Genomic DNA, 20,631 nt, shown 5'->3' on the forward strand with positions numbered 1-20,631 from the left:
TTCCGGTAGTGCTTGTTAAGAACCAAAACAGTTCTATTCTGTTTTTTGTCGCCCTCTCTGTTCAATGCAGAAGTACTCTGTACGCTTTCAAACCTGTTTCACCAGCGACGTAATCTTCGGCTTCCTTTCTCTATGATTCGACTCCGTAACAGCCGAGCTGCATTTCTCCTTTCTAACTGCGGCTCGTGTCCCTGCACCGTGCAATGCGGAGTGTGCGTCGGCAACGTCGGGACCATAGCTTGTGTTGTCACTGTGGATGTGCTGGACGACTTAGGAACCCTTGAAGTCTGTGGACTCTGCACTCGTGCAGCAGCGACACCCCCACATCTGCAGATATCTTTGTTCCCAGCGTTGATGGGAAGCTTTCGTCGTCCAAATGAGACCACTTCATGCACCATTGATAAAGTGAGTCACGTACAGTTACGCAACGTCCCTACCGTGTTTCTCCCACTGAACGCCGCGTGGTTTACGAACAAGTCGAGGACATGCTCGAACGTGGGGTGATCCGACCTTTCCCAAGTCCAAGGGAGATTCCGGTAGTGCTTGTTGAGAACCAAAACAGTTCTATTCTGTTTTTTGTCGCCCTCTCTGTTCAATGCAGCAGTACTCTGTACGCTTTCAAACCTGTTTCACCAGCGACGTAATCTTCGGCTTCCTTTCTCTATGATTCGACTCCGTAACAGCCGAGCTGCATTTCTCCTTTCTAACTGCGGCTCGTGTCCCTGCACCGTGCAATGCGGAGTGTGCGTCGGCAACGTCGGGACCATAGCTTCTGTTGTCACTGTGGATGTGCTGGACGACTTAGGAACCCTTGAAGTCTGTGGACTCTGCACTCGTGCAGCAGCGACACCCCCACATCTGCAGATATCTTTGTTCCCAGCGTTGATGGGAAGCTTTCGTCGTCCAAATGAGACCACTTCATGCACCATTGATAAAGTGAGTCACGTACACTTACGCAACGTCCCTACCGTGTTTCTCCCACTGAACGCCGCGTGGTTTACGAACAAGTCGAGGACATGCTCGAACGTGGGGTGATCCGACCTTTCCCAAGTCCAAGGGAGATTCCAGTAGTGCTTGTTAAGAACCAAAACAGTTCTATTCTGTTTTTTGTCGCCCTCTCTGTTCAATGCAGCAGTACTCTGTACGCTTTCAAACCTGTTTCACCAGCGACGTAATCTTCGGCTTCCTTTCTCTATGATTCGACTCCGTAACAGCCGAGCTGCATTTCTCCTTTCTAACTGCGGCTCGTGTCCCTGCACCGTGCAATGCGGAGTGTGCGTCGGCAACGTCGGGACCATAGCTTGTGTTGTCACTGTGGATGTGCTGGACGACTTAGGAACCCTTGAAGTCTGTGGACTCTGCACTCGTGCAGCAGCGACACCCCCACATCTGCAGATATCTTTGTTCCCAGCGTTGATGGGAAGCTTTCGTCGTCCAAATGAGACCACTTCATGCACCATTGATAAAGTGAGTCACGTACACTTACGCAACGTCCCTACCGTGTTTCTCCCACTGAACGCCGCGTGGTTTACGAACAAGTCGAGGACATGCTCGAACGTGGTGTGATCCGACCTTTCCCAAGTCCAAGGGAGATTCCGGTAGTGCTTGTTAATAACCAAAACAGTTCTATTCTGTTTTTTGTCGCCCTCTCTGTTCAATGCAGAAGTACTCTGTACGCTTTCAAACCTGTTTCACCAGCGACGTAATCTTCGGCTTCCTTTCTCTATGATTCGACTCCGTAACAGCCGAGCTGCATTTCTCCTTTCTAACTGCGGCTCGTGTCCCTGCACCGTGCAATGCGGAGTGTGCGTCGGCAACGTCGGGACCATAGCTTCTGTTGTCACTGTGGATGTGCTGGACGACTTAGGAACCCTTGAAGTCTGTGGACTCTGCACTCGTGCAGCAGCGACACCCCCACATCTGCAGATATCTTTGTTCCCAGCGTTGATGGGAAGCTTTCGTCGTCCAAATGAGACCACTTCATGCACCATTGATTGATAAAGGGAGTCACGTACACTTACGCAACGTCCCTACCGTGTTTCTCCCACTGAACGCCGCGTGGTTTACGAACAAGTCGAGGACATGCTCGAACGTGGGGTGATCCGACCTTTCCCAAGTCCAAGGGAGATTCCGGTAGTGCTTGTTAAGAACCAAAACAGTTCTATTCTGTTTTTTGTCGCCCTCTCTGTTCAATGCAGCAGTACTCTGTACGCTTTCAAACCTGTTTCACCAGCGACGTAATCTTCGGCTTCCTTTCTCTATGATTCGACTCCGTAACAGCCGAGCTGCATTTCTCCTTTCTAACTGCGGCTCGTGTCCCTGCACCGTGCAATGCGGAGTGTGCGTCGGCAACGTCGGGACCATAGCTTCTGTTGTCACTGTGGATGTGCTGGACGACTTAGGAACCCTTGAAGTCTGTGGACTCTGCACTCGTGCAGCGGCGACACCCCCACATCTGCAGATATCTTTGTTCCCAGCGTTGATGGGAAGCTTTCGTCGTCCAAATGAGACCACTTCATGCACCATTGATAAAGGGAGTCACGTATACTTACGCAACGTCCCTACCGTGTTTCTCCCACTGAACGCCGCGTGGTTTACGAACAAGTCGAGGACATGCTCGAACGTGGGGTGATCCGACCTTTCCCAAGTCCAAGGGAGATTCCGGTAGTGCTTGTTGAGAACCAAAACAGTTCTATTCTGTTTTTTGTCGATTACCCACGGTTCAACAAATTAACCCGCTGTGATGTATACCATTTGCCACGAATTGGTGAGGCCCTCCATTTTCTCCGAAGCGCACAGTTTTGTTCTTCAATTGACTTACACTCAGGGTATTGACGGTTCCCCATGGCAGAGGCTGATCATGCAAAAACGGTCTGTGTTACTCCAGGTGGCCTCTATGGGTTAAACGTATTGAGGTTTGGCCTCTACAATGCGCCTGCAACCTTAGAGCGGATGATGGGAAGCAATCTCAGTGGACTCAAATGGCTGATGTGCCTTTGTTACCTGGATGATATTGTGACCTTCACTCCATATTTTTCAACGCATCTTATCCGATTTGAGCAAATTCGGAATGCTTGACTACATCGCGACTGCACCTACATTTCAGGAAGTGCCGTTTTGCTGCCCAAAAGCATACCATCCATGGCCACGTTATATCTAAAGCTGGTGTCCTGCCTTATCCTGAAAAGTTGCGTGCTGTGGCGGTGTTTTTCCGAAGCTGACATCAGTGAAGGCCCTTCGCGGCTTCATGGGTCTGTGTTCGTAAATTCGCAGCTTCGTACGGAACCTTGCATCACTCCTCGCGGCTCTGACACAGCTCTTCAGCAAAGAAGACAGCATCTCTGAGTGATCAATGACTGTCTACGACGCTATAACATAAGTGCGTCATCTCCTCACATCTTCGACAATCCTTCGCCATTTCGATCCTGACGCGCCTACCGAGATTCACACCGATGCGAGTGGAGTTGGTTTGGGGGCAGTTCTCGCTCAAAGCAAGGCAGGTTTTAATGAGTATCTGGTCTCCTACGCAAGTCGTGCCAGAAAAAACAAGAGATAAACTATTCTGCGACAGACTGAGAATGCAGAGCTGTTTAACAAAGTGTATTGTTGGGCGAGTTGGTAGTTCATTGTAAATGATGCTACAGCGCGAAAACTACACGGACACGTAAAGACGACGGGACGAGCGCTGACTTTCAACTAAATTTAATACTATGAACATTGCACCTTTTATACACATTCTTCATGTTAACCTAACAAAAACAAGACTTCTAATCTCTAGTATTACACAGCCGTATCAACACGCGTTAAAATGACTCGGCACAATCTATACAAACAACAGTTCATTTCCTGCCCAATGTGCAGCACGTGTTGGAAAGGAAATCTATCTCTTTTTTGACAACGCAATAGACGCACGGCTTACACATTTACTGCCATGCTTTAAGATTTCGCGCTCTTCAATAATTTTTCCAGTAGTTTGATTACCGCGTCTCCCTATCACCTCGCACATTTCAAACTGAGGTTTGCAGCCGCAAGATTTGCAATGCATGGCCAGGAACTTATCGTTTCATTTTTTGACATTGTTGTCGTGCTACCTCAATCGGTCATTAAGGCAGCTGCCAGTTTGACCGGCGTACACAGACCGACATTTCCTCAAGAGAATGCGATACACCAAACGATCCAAGCTTGGGACGTAAGGTGTACGATGATTCGCATGGCACCTACGATTGATCGCACCTGTTTTTGCAGTTTCTGTGGCTAATTTCACCAGCTTGTGAGGAGCGCTAAGCGCTACCTTCACGTCTACGTGGTTGGCGATCTTCTATAAACCGTGATACAAGCCGCGAATGTACGAGACAGCGCCACCATTTTTCTCTCACTCTCGTGAGCAGGCCCGTCATGCGCATCCCTGCGATGGTAAGATTTCAGGTTCCGGAGGAGGCCTTCTGTCACCGATACAACCAGGTGGAGTGGGTAGCCAGCCGCTTGAATCGGACTGACCTGCTCGTAAAAGGCAGTTTGCACGGCTGCAAAGCTGAGTTTGAAATCTGCGAGGTTATAGGAAGAACCGGTAATCAAACTACTCGAGAAATATTTGAAGTGCACAAAATTTTAAAACATGGCAGTAAATGTGTAAGCAGGGTGTTTATTGTGTTTTTTAAAAGAGATTTCCTTTCCAACACGTGCTGCACTTTGAGCAGGAAATGAACTGTTGTTTGTATAGATTGTGCCGAGTACATTGAACGCGTGCTGATATGGCTCTGTAATACTAGAGATTATAATTTTTTGTTTTTGTTGTTATGTTAACATTAAGAACGTGTATGAACGGTGCAAGGTTCATCGTATTAAATTTTGTTGGAAGTCAGCGCTCGTCCCGTCGTCTTTCTGTGTCCGTGTTGTTTTCGCGCTGTAGCATCTTTTGCATAGCTGTTGTTTCGGCAATTGCGAAGTTCCGCCCGCCTCTCTACGGCCACCCTGTTGTGGTTGTTACGGACCACAACTCGCTTTGCTGGGGGTCCTCGCTGAAAGATCCGTAGATTAGCACACTTGGCTTGTTGACACCAGGACTGCGAAATTTGCGTCACTTAACGGTCAGGCCGAAAGCACCATGACACTGATGCCCTTTCTCGCTCCCTGTTGCCGCATGAAAGTGACGGACTCTCGATTACCGATTTCTACCTCTCACCACAGAAGATCCACTCCAGGTCATTCGACCATACAAAGGATGTCTGGACTTCCTCCATCTTCAAATTTCTGTCAGGCGCATCTGCGAAAGTTTCGACTCGAAATCTACTCCGGCAAACGTCCCACGTAGCCATCCGTGACGGTTTGGTGTTTCTGTGCAACTGCCAACTCTAAGGTCGCAAGTGCCTTCTAGTAATTTCGCCCCGCGTACGCGCAGAAATATGTGGCTATTTTAATAACGAGGTGCATTGAGCCCATGGTGGTGTACCATAACCTACGAAGGCTTTCATGCGTTATACTATTGGCGCGGCATGTACCGTTTGGTTCGTCAGTTCGCTCGTTCCTGTCTTCACTGCCAACGCTGCAAATCTCCACCTCGCCGAGGAATTGGACGTAGACAAACTTTATCATGTCCAAAACGGCCCTTTGACAGCGTCGCCTTTGCCATCTATGATCCTCTCTCTTGCACGGCAGCTGAAACAGGTTGTTGTCGCGTTCGAGCACCTTACCTGATATGCAGAGACGGCAGCACTGCCAGCTGCAACTCCGGGTGAAGTTGCCTCTTTCCTCTTTTGGCACTTCATTCTACGTCACGTCGCGCCTAGAAAACTTTTAAGTGACAGGAAAATGGTTTTTCTTTCTGAAGTTATAGAAGCCCTCCTCACAGCCTGCCGTACCATCCACAGCACCACAACAGCTTACCACCCAGAGACCAATGGTCTCACGGAACGTTTAAACCGGACACCGGGGATATCAGATCATTCTAATTCGGAAGGCATCCTTCCATTTGTTACATGTTTGTATATTACCGTCACGCCAGCCACTACTGGATTCTCTCCGTTTTACTTTTGTATGGACGCGAGCCCTCTTGTGCACTCGACACAACACTCCCGCAGAGCCATGATGACTCAGCGTGCATGCCAATCTCACATATCGCCAAACACGCCGAAAAATTCCGCCTACTGGCACGTTCACTAATCAAGGCAGACCAACTTCGACAAAAGATACAGCATGGCGAAACGACCTCTACCAAGATTGTCACCCGGATCACTTGTTTGGCTTTCGGGGCCTGCGAGTGATCGTTGCTTGAGCAGTAAGATCTTATCGAACTACGATGGTCCCTGCCGTGTTGTCAAACGCACCTGCCCTGTCCCTCCCAGTTATACTGTTGAGGCCGTTGCCCCATCACCCGACCAGTGACGCCGCGGCCGTGATATAGTACACGTTCAGGGGCTCACGCATTACGTTGAGCATCTCACCATTTCGACTCCCCGATCACATTGATAGCTCTTTTTTCGCGGGGGCAATTGTAAGGATGTCCCCCGCCAGTGCATTTCACAAATGAGCAACCGGAATATGGGCAGCACTGTCCACCCTCCTTGAGAGGGTACGTGCCGAAACACGAGAGCAGCATCATCGCAGTCAACTGGCAACAATATATGGCAGCCGCATCACTAACGCTCAATTTAGAAGCTGCTTCTGGCTCCTCTCGTTCAACACAATAAAACAGACTTCGTGCTCCCGACTTAATGACCTCACATTTTGATCTCCGTCTTTCGGTCTAGGAATAAATTCTCGTTACAATTTATTTATCTATTATTTTTTATATTTTTATGCTACCCTTCAGGGCCAGCGGCATAACCTAGAGGGAGTATACAGTGCCTAATTATTATTGCAAAAGAAATGAGAAATCTGAAATGGATCTTTGATTTCAATTAAACAGTTATTCGTTGAGGAGAGGAGAAAACGGACTGCAAACTTACATATACTGGAGTCTGCAAAAAGGAGAACAACAGGAATAATATAATAAATAAATTTATAATAAAAAATAAATAATATAATAAAAAAATATTTACGTCGGCTAACCAAAAGCCCACAAGTGAGTATTTTCTATTTGACGAATTATTCTGGTTAATTCGTAGAGTGAACAGTACTTGGTAAAATATCACATGTTATTCCCGAATGGGGGTTGGTAATGCCAGTACAAACCATCTCAGCTCTGATGTAGACAAAAATATCCTCAGTCGGCTGAAATTATTTCGTTCTCAAAAAAACAATGTCTAAAACACACAAAAAAAGTCTATACACAGGAAACAAATAAAGCAACAACGGTATGATAGTGAGAAATTTTGGTAAAATCATTGTGCATTGTAGTTCCTGTGTACACGATGCACGAGGTGGGGTCTTTAAATAAAATAATGGCGTTGTGCTTCTTTCTGAACGCCAAGCCAAGCTTGGCAAAGCTACTAAAAGTACTACCGAAAGTAGTCATTCCCGAAATCGTCACTTGGGAAGCGTCACTCATGAAGAAGACGTGCGGCGTGTAAGCCACATCGCCGCTACTCTAAACGGGACGTTTCCCTCTATTACCTATGTATACAAATCCCTGAAGCGGGAGGTTTGGCACTTCTACCAGTCTTCGTACGGTAGTAGTGGGGAGTAATCATTATCATAATCATCAACAACCACATAATCAAACGTAGCAGCAGCCTGTCTACGCCCACTGCAGAGTAAAGGCCTCTCCCATAGATCTCCAATTATCCCAGCCCTGCGATAACTGCGACAGATTTATCCCCTCAAACGTCATCACATCTGTTCATGTAACTCTCTGCCGCCTTCTGCCACGCTTGCCTTCTCTACGTATCAATTGTGTTACCCTTAAACCCCAAGGGTTACCTTGCCTTGGCCATACATGCCTTACCAACACCCATTTCTTCTTAGTTTTACTATTATGCCTTAACACGCGTTTGTTCCTTTACCCACTCCGCTCACTACTTGTCCCTTAATGTCACACATATCATCTTTCGTTCAGTTGCGGGCTGAGTTGTGTTCATTTTAGTTTGATTCCTTTTAGTGAGCCTTCATGTTTCTGCCCCATTGGTGAGTACTGGTAAGATGGAGCATTCATACACTATTTTCATCAGGTAGAATGGTAGGCGGCCATTCATTATCCCCGAACGGCTGCCGAAGACACGACACTAAATCCTTTTCCTTCTAATTATCTCTGCCTCATGCTTGGAATCTGGTGTCCCTGCTTAGCCTAACTGATTTATTCGCTTAACACTTCCACTGCCTCGCCAAATATCTCAAACCGCTGTGCTCTGCCGTGGCGCTGGAGCATTACTTTCATTTTCTGCTTATTTTAAGCGCTAATGGCTACCTTTGAGCGCCCAGGTTCCTCCCTGGTGTTTCCTCCATTTATTTGCAACAGTACATCTTCTTCGACTTCTTACCTCATCAGTTCATCATCAGCATATCATCGTTTGGATGCGCGACGTTTCAGTATCATAATCGTGGTTCGAAGTTCCTTCTCGAGTTGGAGCTGCTGCTTGCCGAATAAAAGGACTTCTCGCATTCAACCAAGCCTTCTCGCCAGTGCCTCTAAATAATATTTTCTGGCCCACGATTCTACTTTGCTTGTCGATTGCGGTAATGATGCTTTGCAATTCGTCCCCTGAGTTACTTAGCAAGGCAACGTCATCAGCAATTTTGATGTTACTGAGGCATTCTTCATTAACTGTTACACCGAGCGAATCCTAACCCATGGTTTTGAATACCTTTTGTAAACACGCCGTGAATAACATTGGGGAAATTCTGTCGCTTTGGTTGACGCCATTGCTTAAAGCTATTTTACTGCTCTCCTCATGGAGGGCGATGATAACGGTGGGCCCAATTAATTAAGATATCCTGTACTCTTCTTACGTACAGCTCGTCTACACCATAGTTCCGGAGGGTGCAGCAGTGGAGTTGAAGTAGTGGGCCGTATGGCAAGCTAAACCACTCATTAATGTAGCCAAACGATGAATGGCTACGTGGGCCGGTAGCATCTTGGCCTAGTCTTCGCGCCACTAGAGCGAGGGAGCCAGAACATTGTTATTTGAGACCGAGGAGCAGCTGTGTTTCCCTTGAGGTTATTGTTCTCCCTGCCGTGAGCAACCTCCAGTAATCTTTTAACATCACTGCTGTGACAGCGCGCAAGGTATCCCGCCCTTGCACAGTTCTTACTGTACCGTTTCCTCGGCAATTTAGTTAGCTCGACAGACTTGTTCTCCATGACTTGTCTTTCCTGTTTCCATTCTGGATTTATATTTATTGTTGTTACTGTCAAATACACAGAAACGTTACCGTTACTGGTTGCCTGATTTGGGTGAACTTTTCAGGCAGGGACACAACAGTTACTGAATTCATAGGAGTTGGCTAATTGTTGAAGCATGTGACCCGAGGACTTTGCGAATTCACGTATGGCCACTGTTGCCCGTGAAGAAGCTCAAAAGAAAGGAAACAAGTAATGTCTATTTTGAGAACTGAATGTGCTACAAATGCCCGATGTCTGACGTGTGCTGTGCTGTGAACTATGTTGCTTGTTGAACAGCGGCAGTAAGACACAAACACTAGACAAACACGACGACCGACCGACCGTCTGACCCTGTTGTCAGCAACAGAGTCGACATGGCGTCATGCCCTAGCGTCTGTATATACAACGCTGCCTTTAAGGGTGTTTAAACTACAAAAAACTACACAACTTTGGATCCTTAATTGGTTACTCACTTGTTTTGCACTTCTTATATTGAGAAATGGGTGTGCGGTACAGGTTTCAGTTAGCCGCGTGTTAATTTGCTGTAACGCCTTTCATTGAGCGACCATTTCTCATCAGATATTCTCTTTTAGACGTTTTTTCGAAATGAATACGGAGTATGATCGCTTTGCTTTCTGAGACAAGGCAGGGTGGCCGGCATCCCCTACAGCACGTCTGCCGTCCCAATAAAACTTTTTTGTCTGGTGAGAATATCAGAAGAGCAGTGCCCCACGGAAGTGTGTACAAATATTCTTTGAATGTTTTTGTCCAAACATGCGATTTTGTTTTTATAGCATGTGCGCACTGTAGCGTGCCGTCTGCATTATCATAAGCATGAGTATTCCTAGGTTTTATGTAGGTCAGCTGAAAGCTGGGGCACCAGCTGAAACGTTACAGAAGCACTGCTTTTGCAAATAACGGCGAGGCTGAGTCCATGATTGCCGAAAATACTTTATCTGGTTCCTCGAGGTGTTTCTTCAACTTACGAATTTATATATATGTATATATATATATACACAGATATATATATAAGCAGAAAAAGAAACTTATCGAGGAGCCAGAAGAAATAGTCGAGAAAATGGTAGACGCACGATTAAAAACAAAAACAGTGGTTTACTGACGTTTCGACTGGAGGACCAGTCTTCATCTTGAGTCATATATATATATATATATATATATATATATATATATAGAGAGAGAGAGAGAGAGAGAGAGAGAAGGGTTGGCAGTCAAGAATACCTCTGAAAGCAAAGGGGAGGTTGTGGTAGGTCATTGAAACAGATAAAGAATTTGGAAAGAACGAAAGAAAGAAAGCAGAGAAAAAATGCCCGCCAGGTGGGACCCGAACCCACGACCTCCACAATACCGGTCTGGTGCGATAACCACTACGCTACCGGCGGGGCCATTTTCACCCCCGCTTTCTGGGGTATTTATGTCAACGTAATTTTTTTCTTTGCTTGGGGGATGTAGCCAGCGCCACTCTGACTTCCCGGAGGGAAGGGGACCATCTTTTTAATTCCTGCGCGTGACGCGAGAGTCTACGACATGTCGAGAGTGGTCAACCAGCGTTGAACCCTCTTAATCTCCCTATGGCGCAAGACTGCCAGAACAGAGGCCCTCGCTATGCATGTAGTGAATCAGAATAGGAAATGAGGGGCTCGTAGAAATAACACACAAATAAGAGTTGGCAGTCACGAAAACCGCGGAAAGCAAAGGGGAGGTTGTGGTAGGTCATTGAAACAGATAAAAAATTTGGAAAGAAAGAAAGCAGAGAAAAAATGCCCGTCAGGTGGGATCCGAACCCACGACCTCAAGAATACCGGTCTGGTGCGATAACCACTACGCTACCTGCGGGGCCTTTCCCCCTTCCTCCCGCTTTCTGGGGTATTTATGTCAATGTAATTTTTTCCTGTGCTTGGGGTTGGTAGCCACCGCCACTCTGACTTCTCGGGGTGAAGGGGACCTTCTTTTTATACCCGGGCTGTGACTCGAGTGTTTACGACATGTCGAGAGTGGTCAACCAGAGTTGAACCCTCGTAAGCTCCCTATGGCACCAAGACTGCCAGAACAGAGGCCCTCGCTCTTAATGTAGCGAATCAGAATAGGAAATGAGGGGCTCGCAGAAATAACACAAAAATAACGGTATTCTGGAGGTGGTAGGTTCGGATCCCACCTGTCGGGCATTTTTTCTCCGCTTTCTTTCTTTCTTTCCAAATTCTTTATCTGTTTCAAAGACCTACCACAACCTCCCCTTTGCTTTCCGAGGTTTTCTTGACTGCCAACCCTTATTTTTGTGTTATTTCTACGACCCCCTCATTTCCTATTCTGATTCGCTACATGCATAGCGAGGGCGTTTATTCTTGCACTCTTGGTGCCATAGGGAGCTTAAGAGGGTTCAACGCTGGTTGACCACTCTCGACATGTCGTAGCCACTCGAGGCACGGCGCGGGGATTAAAAAGAAGGTCCCCTTCACCCCGAGAAGTCTGAGTGGCGCTGGATACCACGCCCCTACAGAGGAAAAAATTACATTGATATACATACTCCAGAAAGCGGGGAGGGAAAATCGCCCCGCCGGAAGCGTAGTGGTTATCGCACCAGACCGGTATTCTGGAGGTCGTGGGTTCGTATCCCACCTTTCGGGCATTTTTTCTCCGCTTGCTTTTAAATGCATAGCATTTTAGTAACTCACAATGTCACGCGGCGTTCGGCCTAGTCCGCAGCCAGGCCACTACACTATAAAAGAAACAACAGTTTCCGGCGCCCGGATTCGAACCCATGACGGCGCGGGCGGAACGGCAAGTGCCGGGCGCACTACCGATTGAGCCACGCAACCAACACGGATTTCGATGCACCGATAGCGCCTTATATCCTTCACTCATTTATGGTTTGTTTCGAAAGCGCCATAAGTTGTCACGCGCCTCCGCAAGATGGCGACACAGGTTCCGCGATCGAGACTATGATCGAGAGACCCGCCATAAGTTGTCACGCGCCTCCGCAAGATGGCGACACAGGTCCCGCGATCGAGACTATGATCGAGAGACCAGCAGCGCTGGTCGCGTCTCGTGCTGCCGGGACGCCCCGCTGTAGCCCACCGCAAATTTGATGACGTGCAGCGTGTAACAAGAAAACCAACAACCAATACGTAATCCATACGACTTGCCGGCGCACCCCCTCGGAAATGCTGTGCATTTGATCGTGCCCCTCGCGAGGGGGATGTATTTCCATTTACAGCTTTACTAGCCAAGCATCCGGCACTTTTTTTCCCATAGTGGAAATAAGAAAAGGTCCGAGGAAATCTAGGCCAACACGGTAAAAGGGTTTAATGGGTACGTCGATGGGCTGCAGGAGGCCGGCGGGGGCCACGGTAGGGGTCTTCCGTCGTTGGCAGGGATCACATGATGTTACATAGCGCTTCACCGATCGGTACATCTTCGGCCAGAAGAACCGGCGGCAAACGCCGTCGTAGGTCCGCGTGATTCCTAGGTGGCCTGCAGTTGGTTCGTCATGAAGTTGATGTAGGACGGACAGTCGCAAGTGTTCAGGAACGACGAGCAAGAGATCGGGGTCATCTGTACGAAGATTTCGGCGGTATAAAATCCTATCCCTGAGGAGATAGTGACGAAGGGAAGAATCCTGCTGGGGAGAGTGTAGGCGTTCGATGATGTGCCGCAAGCATTCATCGCGTCGTTGTTCGACCCCGATGTTGAGCAGGCATGAGATAGAATAGACTTGGTCTTCAATCTCATTTCCATCTGAGCTGTCGACGGGATAGCGCGACAAAGAGTCCACGTCCTGGTGTAACCGTCCAGACCTATGGACAACAGTAAATGAGTGTTCTTGAAGCCGGAGAGCCCAGCGGCCCAGCCTTCCAGTGGGGTCCTTCAATGATGAGAGACAGCAAAGGGCATGGTGGTCTGTGACCACAGAGAAGGGCCGTCCATAAAGATAAGGTAGAAACTTCGTGACTGCCCATACCAGTGCCAAGCACCCACGTTCGGTAATGGAGTAGATCCGCTCCGCTGGGGACAAGAGACGGCTTGCATAAGCGATCACGCGATCTTGGCCGTGTTGGCGTTGCGCCAGAACCGCTCCAATCCCATGGCCGCTCGCGTCCGTGCGAACATTCTGTAGGGGCGGAAGTATCAAAATGACCAAGGCTGGAAGGTGTGGTCAGTCGAGTTTTTAAGGTCTAAAAGGCACGTTCTTGATCAGGCCCCCAGGTAAAAGGCACATTCTTCTTAAGAAGCTGTGTCAAAGGGCGTGCGATATCGGCAAAACCTTGAATAAAGCGTCGAAAGTATGAGCATAACCCAAGAATGCTGCGTACGTCTTTGGAACAAGTAGGAACAGGAAAGCTTTGAACTGCCTTGAGCTTTTCGGGTCAGGTTGTACGGCCTGCGCGTCGACTCCATGGCCGAGGATTGTAATTTCCTTGAGTCCAAAGTGGCACGTGGAGGAGTTCAGCTGGAGACCGGCTTTGCGGAAAACGGCAAGGATGGCCGCTAGACGAGAAAAATGAGTTGCAAAAGTAGGGGAGAAAACAATCACATCGTCAAGCTAGCAAAGGCCGGTGGACCACTTGAAGCTGTGCAGGAGTGAGTCCATCATGCCCTCAAATGTCGGTTGCGCATTGCAAAGGCAGAACGGCATGACCTTAAACTGGTAAAGTACATCCCGTGTAATGAAAGCAGTTTTTCTCTGTCCATGTCGTCGATGACGATTAGCCATTATCCTGAGCGAAGGTCAATAGAGGAGAAGTACTAGGCGCCGTCGAGACAGTCGAGGGCGTCGTCTATTTTTCTTTTCAAATACTTTATCTGTTTCAATGACCTACTCCTACCTCCCCTTTGCTTTCCGAGGTCTTCTTGACTGCCAACCCTTGTTTCTGTGTAATTTCTACGAGCCCCTCATTTCCTATTCGGATTCGCTACATGCATAGCGAGGGCCTCTGTTCTGGCAGTCTTGGTGCCATAGGGAGCTTAAGAGGGTTCAACGCTGGTCGACCACTCTCGACATGTCGTAGACGCTCGAGTCACGGCCCGGGGGTTAAAAAGAACGTCCCCGTCACCCCGAGTAGTCCGAATTGCGCTGGCTACCACCCCCAAGCGCAGGAAACAAAAACACCTGAACGTAAATACCCCAGAAAGTGGAGGCTTAAGTAGCCCCGCCGGTAGCGTAGTGGTTATCGCACCAGACTGGTATTCTTGAGGTCGTGGGTTTGGATCCCACCTGGCGGGCATTTTTTCTCCACTTTCTCATTGTCCAAATTCTTTATCTTGAGCTACTACATCCTCCCCTTTGCTTTGCGAAGTCTTCTTGACTGCTAATTCTTATTTCTGTCTGACGTTCAACGAGCCCCTCACTTCTTATTCTGATTCGCTATATATCTATATATATAAATATATATATAAATATATATATATATATATATGTATATTTATATATATTTATATATATAAAAACATATAGGATAAATGGTTTGGCTAGTGAAGGGTAAATAGTAAAAAGGGGTCACAAATAAAGCATACCAAGTTTACTTCGAAAACATAACTTTACATTGACGTTTCGGACGGGGACTGTACTTTAAAAAGAGTAATATCTTACAGCATTGAAGTGGTTTATATACAGTTCAAGCACTTGAGGTTCCGCAGCGCTGACATACGTTTAAGACTGGAAGCAAGGAGGAAGAGAGAAATGCGCCTTGAAACATAAGAGAAAAGGCCAGCAACAAGAAAACAAAAACTAGAAAAAGCATAATTATGTGATAGAGGGGAATGGAAAGAGGCGAGAGAACTTAATTTAGATAGAAAGGGAGCGGCGGGGACAGACAAACCAAAAAGAAACGAGCGGACACGACAGACACAAGCTTAGTAGTGATAGGGGACACATAATTGCGTGGTAGATAGGGGCGGCGAGTTGTATAAGCCGGCTGTCAGCACCGGCGAACAATATGCAAGGGGTGTCATACGTGCGCACGCTTCGAAGACTCACGTGCGGGGTGTGCGTGTTTTTTTGTCGGCCCTCAAAGACCTTGCCCCATCCACTTCCCCCCATCCTTCCCGCCTAGTTTGCGTCTGCGCCAAAGCCGTAATGTGTGCACGTGTCCGAGAAACCTGGGAAGAAACATGCCACCCCCAGACACGCCGGCAACAAGAGGGTTAAGCTGTCCGAATGTCCGAATGATAGTGATTATGTCTTAGTAGGGAGACATGAATCACCTTGCATGCAGAGGCAGCGAAAATAGTAAGTCAACAGGAGCGATACGGGACACATAATTGCCTGTTTGACAGCGGTGACGAATGGTAAACGCCCGTGGTCAGCGCCGGCGCTCAATATGCAAGGGGTATCCGCAGTACGCTGCTTTGAAGACACCCGAGTGGGGCCGCGTGTTTTTGTCGGCCCCTGAAGATGATCCCCCATTCACCTCTCCCCACCCCTTCTCTTTAGTTAGCGTCGGCGCCATAGCCGTAATGTGTCTACGTGTTTAAGAAACCTGGCAGAAAGAAGGCGCCCCCAGTCGCGACGGCGATACGAGGGCTAAGCTTTTGAGTGAGAGTGATGATGTCTTTGTGCAGACACAGTGAAAATCGTAAGTCAACAGGGGAAAAAACAGGAATGGTGGTGCAACAAATAAAAACAGAAACAGAAAGCCAACAGACGCGCACACGCGCACACAAGCAATAAACACGCAAAACCACAAAGTGGTCATGGAAAGAAAATGGCAAATGACTCGGCCGTTAACCCAAACAACAAATTCAATCAAATCACCGATAAAACAAGCAAAATAAACAGTGAAAAAACAGTTTCCTTGATGCGTGGGTACACAGGGTGAGAAAAAACATCAATGGTCTCAAGAAGAATGACGTATAGAAAGAATTCTGTGCTTATACATTCTTACACCAATCTCAGCTTATATATACACACGTCTACACGGCCAACTCCTAAAAAACACAATGTCTACACATAAATGCAATGACCAAATTTTTAACTTAACCACAACCTACCGCCTCTTACGTTGTGTGTATCACTAAAAGGGAGCTGATTTGTGCATCACAAGGGCAAAAACGAAAACTTGCCCTCTTGTTCGCTTATTCCACCTGCAACTGTGTTGAATTTGTGGATTAGAAATGATTCAAACATCTCTCTTTCGTGGTGTGTTATAACTTCGATTACAGCACGGTCACCGTGAATTGGTCAAAAGACAGACCCAGACAAGCGACGTGTTTTGAGACAGGGAGTTGAGGCAACGTTTTGATGTGGGATGTGTGGTTAATAATTCGTATTCGCAGTGGTGTTTCCGTCTGACTGAGTGGCAGTGGCAGTGGCAGTGCTTTTAGCAACAAGAGTTTTTGGCATCATGGGGCAAAGGTTACAGCGGGGCTTGTTGCATGGTCAATAGCCTTGAAATTGGGAAGTTTCAGTTTTTGAAGAAGGTATGATGACTTTCAGTTTTTTTTGCTCATCTATATACAACGCGAGGCGGTTCAGGGAGGACCCATCGCATTCGATCACATTTCAAAAGGATGGTGTGACGTTTTTGCAAAGTTGTTCTTGTTTGCAAACTTTTTCTGAGGCCGCATGTGTTGCAACCGAGTTGGTTCGAGGTTTATCAGTTTGAACGTTGCTGCTGCTGTTTATTAGTTCGCGTCTGTCCGGTGTTTTCGATTTTTCAATGGCATCGTTTATCACGGGAAGAGGATATTGTTGGTGGGTTAAATCTTTGCGTAGTTGGTCACAGTTGGCGGCAAAGTCTTGAGGGTTGGAACATATTCTTTTGAATCGGATGGACTGGCTGTAAGGAATTCCGGTTTTGCAATGGCGATAATGACTGCTGTGAAAGTTTAGGTACTGGTCTCGGTAAGTGGGTTTTCTAAAAAGTGATGTTGTGAGTTCACAGCCAGATATTTGCACGGCGACGTCCAAAAAGTTTATGCTACAGGCAGAGTACGAGTGAGACAACCTGATGTCGCTGTGGATATTGTTGAATGCTTCAATAAACGTACGGAGAGCTTCCTCTCCGTGAGGCCAGATCAGAAATAGGTCGTCAATGAATCTCTTATAAAAGAGCGGTTTTAACGGGTAGTCGCCTAGGAACTTGTTTTCCAAATTTCCCATTAGATGTTGGCATAATTGAGACCAATCTTTGTCCCCATGGAGGTGCCATTGATTTGCGCATAATGGTTATTGTTGAACTCAAAGTTATTAATTTCTAGAAATATTTTCACGAGTTTCCCAAGCGTCTGACTACCCATTGATCTTTAAGCGTCTCCATTTCCTCATAAGCAAGTATTAGTGAGTTTATGCCATCTTCGTGAGGGATATCTGTGTATAGCGACGCTACATCCAGGGTCACTAAAAGGCTGTTTTCAGTTATACTGAGGTTAATTGTTTGGACAAGAAAATGTGTGGCGTCTTTAATGTAGGAGGGAAGAGAGCATAGCATGTCCCCTAAAAAGCCGTCAAGAAAACTGGATATGCATTGGGATACTGTGCCTATGCCAGACACGATCGGTCATCCTCGATAATTTTCTTTGTGGATTTTAGGCGGAGTATAGAACTTCCCAGGTACTGGACTTAGTGGTAAGAGAGACGGCGTCACCGATTAAGTTATCTTTTGTCCTTTCACAATGCGGTCTAGATTTTCCTTTATCTTATCTCTAAAGTGAGGGGTTGGGTCGTTCGGCAATAATTTGCCAAAAGAAGTGTTATCCATTCGCCTTTGGGCTTCGGTTCATAACCACTATCGTTGCTCTCTTGTCTGCTGGCTTTATTATTATGTCGGTACGGAAGCTCAAAGCATCCAGTGCTTTTTCTTCCCCGCAGTAAAGGTTTTCCCGGTAGGGTGCCTGATTCTTCTATGATGACACGATGTCACGTTCAACTGCCCTATTACAGATATAAAGGAATTTGTCTCTTTGAGCCGGAGGTGTCCATTGCCGACTAGCACGGAGTTTTTCGGAGCCATCCGTGTTTCTCGGCTTGTCCAAGAAATATTCACTGAGTCCTAAAGATGTAGCGAAATTTTCTACGTGTCTGTAGAGATGAAATTCATTGCTGGAGCCTGTGGCAGGGCAAAAGTTGAGGACTTTGGAAAGAACTCTATGTTCTTCTTCGATAGTTCTACATCTGAAAGGTTAACAATAGGGTCTTCACTCTGGTCAATAGTTTGGGGTATGGTCTAATGGCCAGCGCGCGAAGATGTAGAGGCTGCTTCCGATCGGCTGCCAGCAGTGGAGTGTACGCCGTCACGGCGCACCTTTTCATTCTTTGTTTTCTGCAGCTCGCGCTCTTTGTTTTGTATAAAGAGTTCCAAGAGGCGGAGCTCATTTTCTGATAAAGGATTGTCTCTGGGAGCTTGTTTTCCTGATTTTGGAGCGACAGTAAGTAGGACCGGTTATGTTGGATCACATAGTGCAGTAGCTTTTTAGACGCCTCATGCAGGGTATCTTTCCATTTTTGTATTATTTTAGGTGAAAAGTCGAATGCAGCGGGCTCTAAATGAAGTCGACGACCCTTTCGAACAACAGCAGATTTTTCATAGATGAATAAAGTGTTAACATGACACTGAAACCTAACTGTTCTTTAAACAAAGTCAGTTGAACTGGTCGGCCTGTACGACGTCCTTGGATGCCCTTGGGAGGTTTTAGCGCGGTATCACGCCAGTCTGCACAGAACCGACGATCGGAGGTAGGGGTGGTAAGGGCGTAAACTGCTCTGGCTCCGTTACAGTCGTGGAGATAGTGTTGGTCTGTGGCCTGCCCTGCTGTCGTTCGCGTGCTCCGACTGTCTGGGTGGTCCCGATGTTCGCCGAAAGCGGGTGTGTCGGTGGTCGCCGTGCTGCCGGCTGCAGTTGTCCCGCTGGCGAAGTGACCGGTTTGTTCAGGCAAGTTGTGGTACCCTCCTTAGTTCTCGTCGCAGGAGCTGTTGGAGATGGCTTGGCATTATGGCTACACCTTCAAAACTAGGGTGCAGACCATGAGCTGCTAACGCACGTACTGGGGGAATACATTGCATCTCGTGGTCGAGGTTGCCAGCCTCCAAGTTGCAGCGGGCGGCGAATCGCTGGGTCAGGTTGAGTCGGCGCCGGTTTTGGCTCTTTGGGAGCACGAGCGTCGCGTAGATGGCTCTCACATTGGGCAGTAGATGTGGAATGGCCACCAACAATTTCTTGCACCTTTGAAACACAGCGTCGGCCTGGCCCTTGGCGATGTCGTTCGTCCCAACGTGCAACATGACGGTGGTCACCGTGTGCGGGACGAACTCCAGCAGCTGGGACAAACCTTGGATGGTTGCGCCTGACTTGGAGAGAACGCCGGCGTTCCCTTGCGTCCGTGGTCAGAATGATTCAAGTGCTTGCAATCAGAGTCGCCGAAAACCATAGTGGTTGCACATATTTGGGGTACTTCTTTGTTGCACTTTCTATTGCGGAAGATTCAAAAGGAATAGTTGAAAATACAAGATAAACGGATAATCTAATGAAGGTTAAATTGTAAAAAGGTGCGGAATTAAAAAAAACATACTAAATTGACTTTCAAAACATAATTTTACATCCACGTTTCGGATGGGGACAATTCCTTATCAAGAGTAAGATCTTACAGAATGGAAGTGGTTTATATACAGTTCAAGCACTTCAGGTTCTGGGGGTGGTGACATACGTTTAAGATTTTAAGCGAGGAGGACCGAGAAAAACGCACTGAAACATTAGAGAAAAGACCAGCAATAGGGAAGCACAAACAAGAAAGATTAAATATGTGACATAGGGTAATGGAAAGAGGCGAGTAAGGGAGAACCTAATTGAGAGAAAAAGGCAGCGGTGGGGACCGGCAAACCAAAAAGAAACGAGAGTACACGACATACAGACGCTTAGGAGTGATAAGGGACACATAATTGCGTGGTCGGCAGGGCTGGCGAGTTGTAAACGCCCGCGGTCAGCGCTGGCGAACAATATGCAAGGGGTGTCATACGCGCGCGTGCTTCGAAGACTCCCGTTCGGGGGGCACGTGTTTTTTGTCGGCCCCTAAAGACGATCGCCCATCGACTTCCCCCTACCCTTCCCGATTTGTTCGCGCCAGCGCCAAAGCCGTAATGTGTCCACGTGTCCCAGAAACCTGGCAAGAAACAGGCCGCCCTCCGTCGCGCCGGTAACAAGATGTCCTGCAACATCAGCTCCTGCAACGGGAACTAAGGAGGGTACCACCAACTTGGCTGAACAAACCGGTCACTTCGCCAGCAGGATAACTGCAGCTGGCAGCAGGGCGACCACCGACACCCCCGCTTTTGGCGATCATGGGGACCACCAAGCCAGTCGGAGCACGCGAAAGAGAGCAGGACAGGCCCCCGACCAACACCACCTCCACAACTGTACTCGACCCAG

General features: G+C 47.6%; 1 pseudogene; it reads right to left on the reverse strand.

Annotated features, from left to right (window-relative positions):
- LOC144160734 (uncharacterized) overlaps window positions 1–19,490 on the reverse strand; it is a 101,186-nt pseudogene extending 81,696 nt beyond the window's left edge.
- Between the last annotated feature and the right edge of the window lie 1,141 nt (window positions 19,491–20,631).

The sequence above is a fragment of the Haemaphysalis longicornis genome, unplaced genomic scaffold (genome assembly GCF_048455015.1).
Source record: "Haemaphysalis longicornis isolate Haplotype H1 unplaced genomic scaffold, Haemaphysalis longicornis Haplotype H1 scaffold_11, whole genome shotgun sequence".
NCBI lineage: Eukaryota > Metazoa > Arthropoda > Arachnida > Ixodida > Ixodidae > Haemaphysalis > Haemaphysalis longicornis.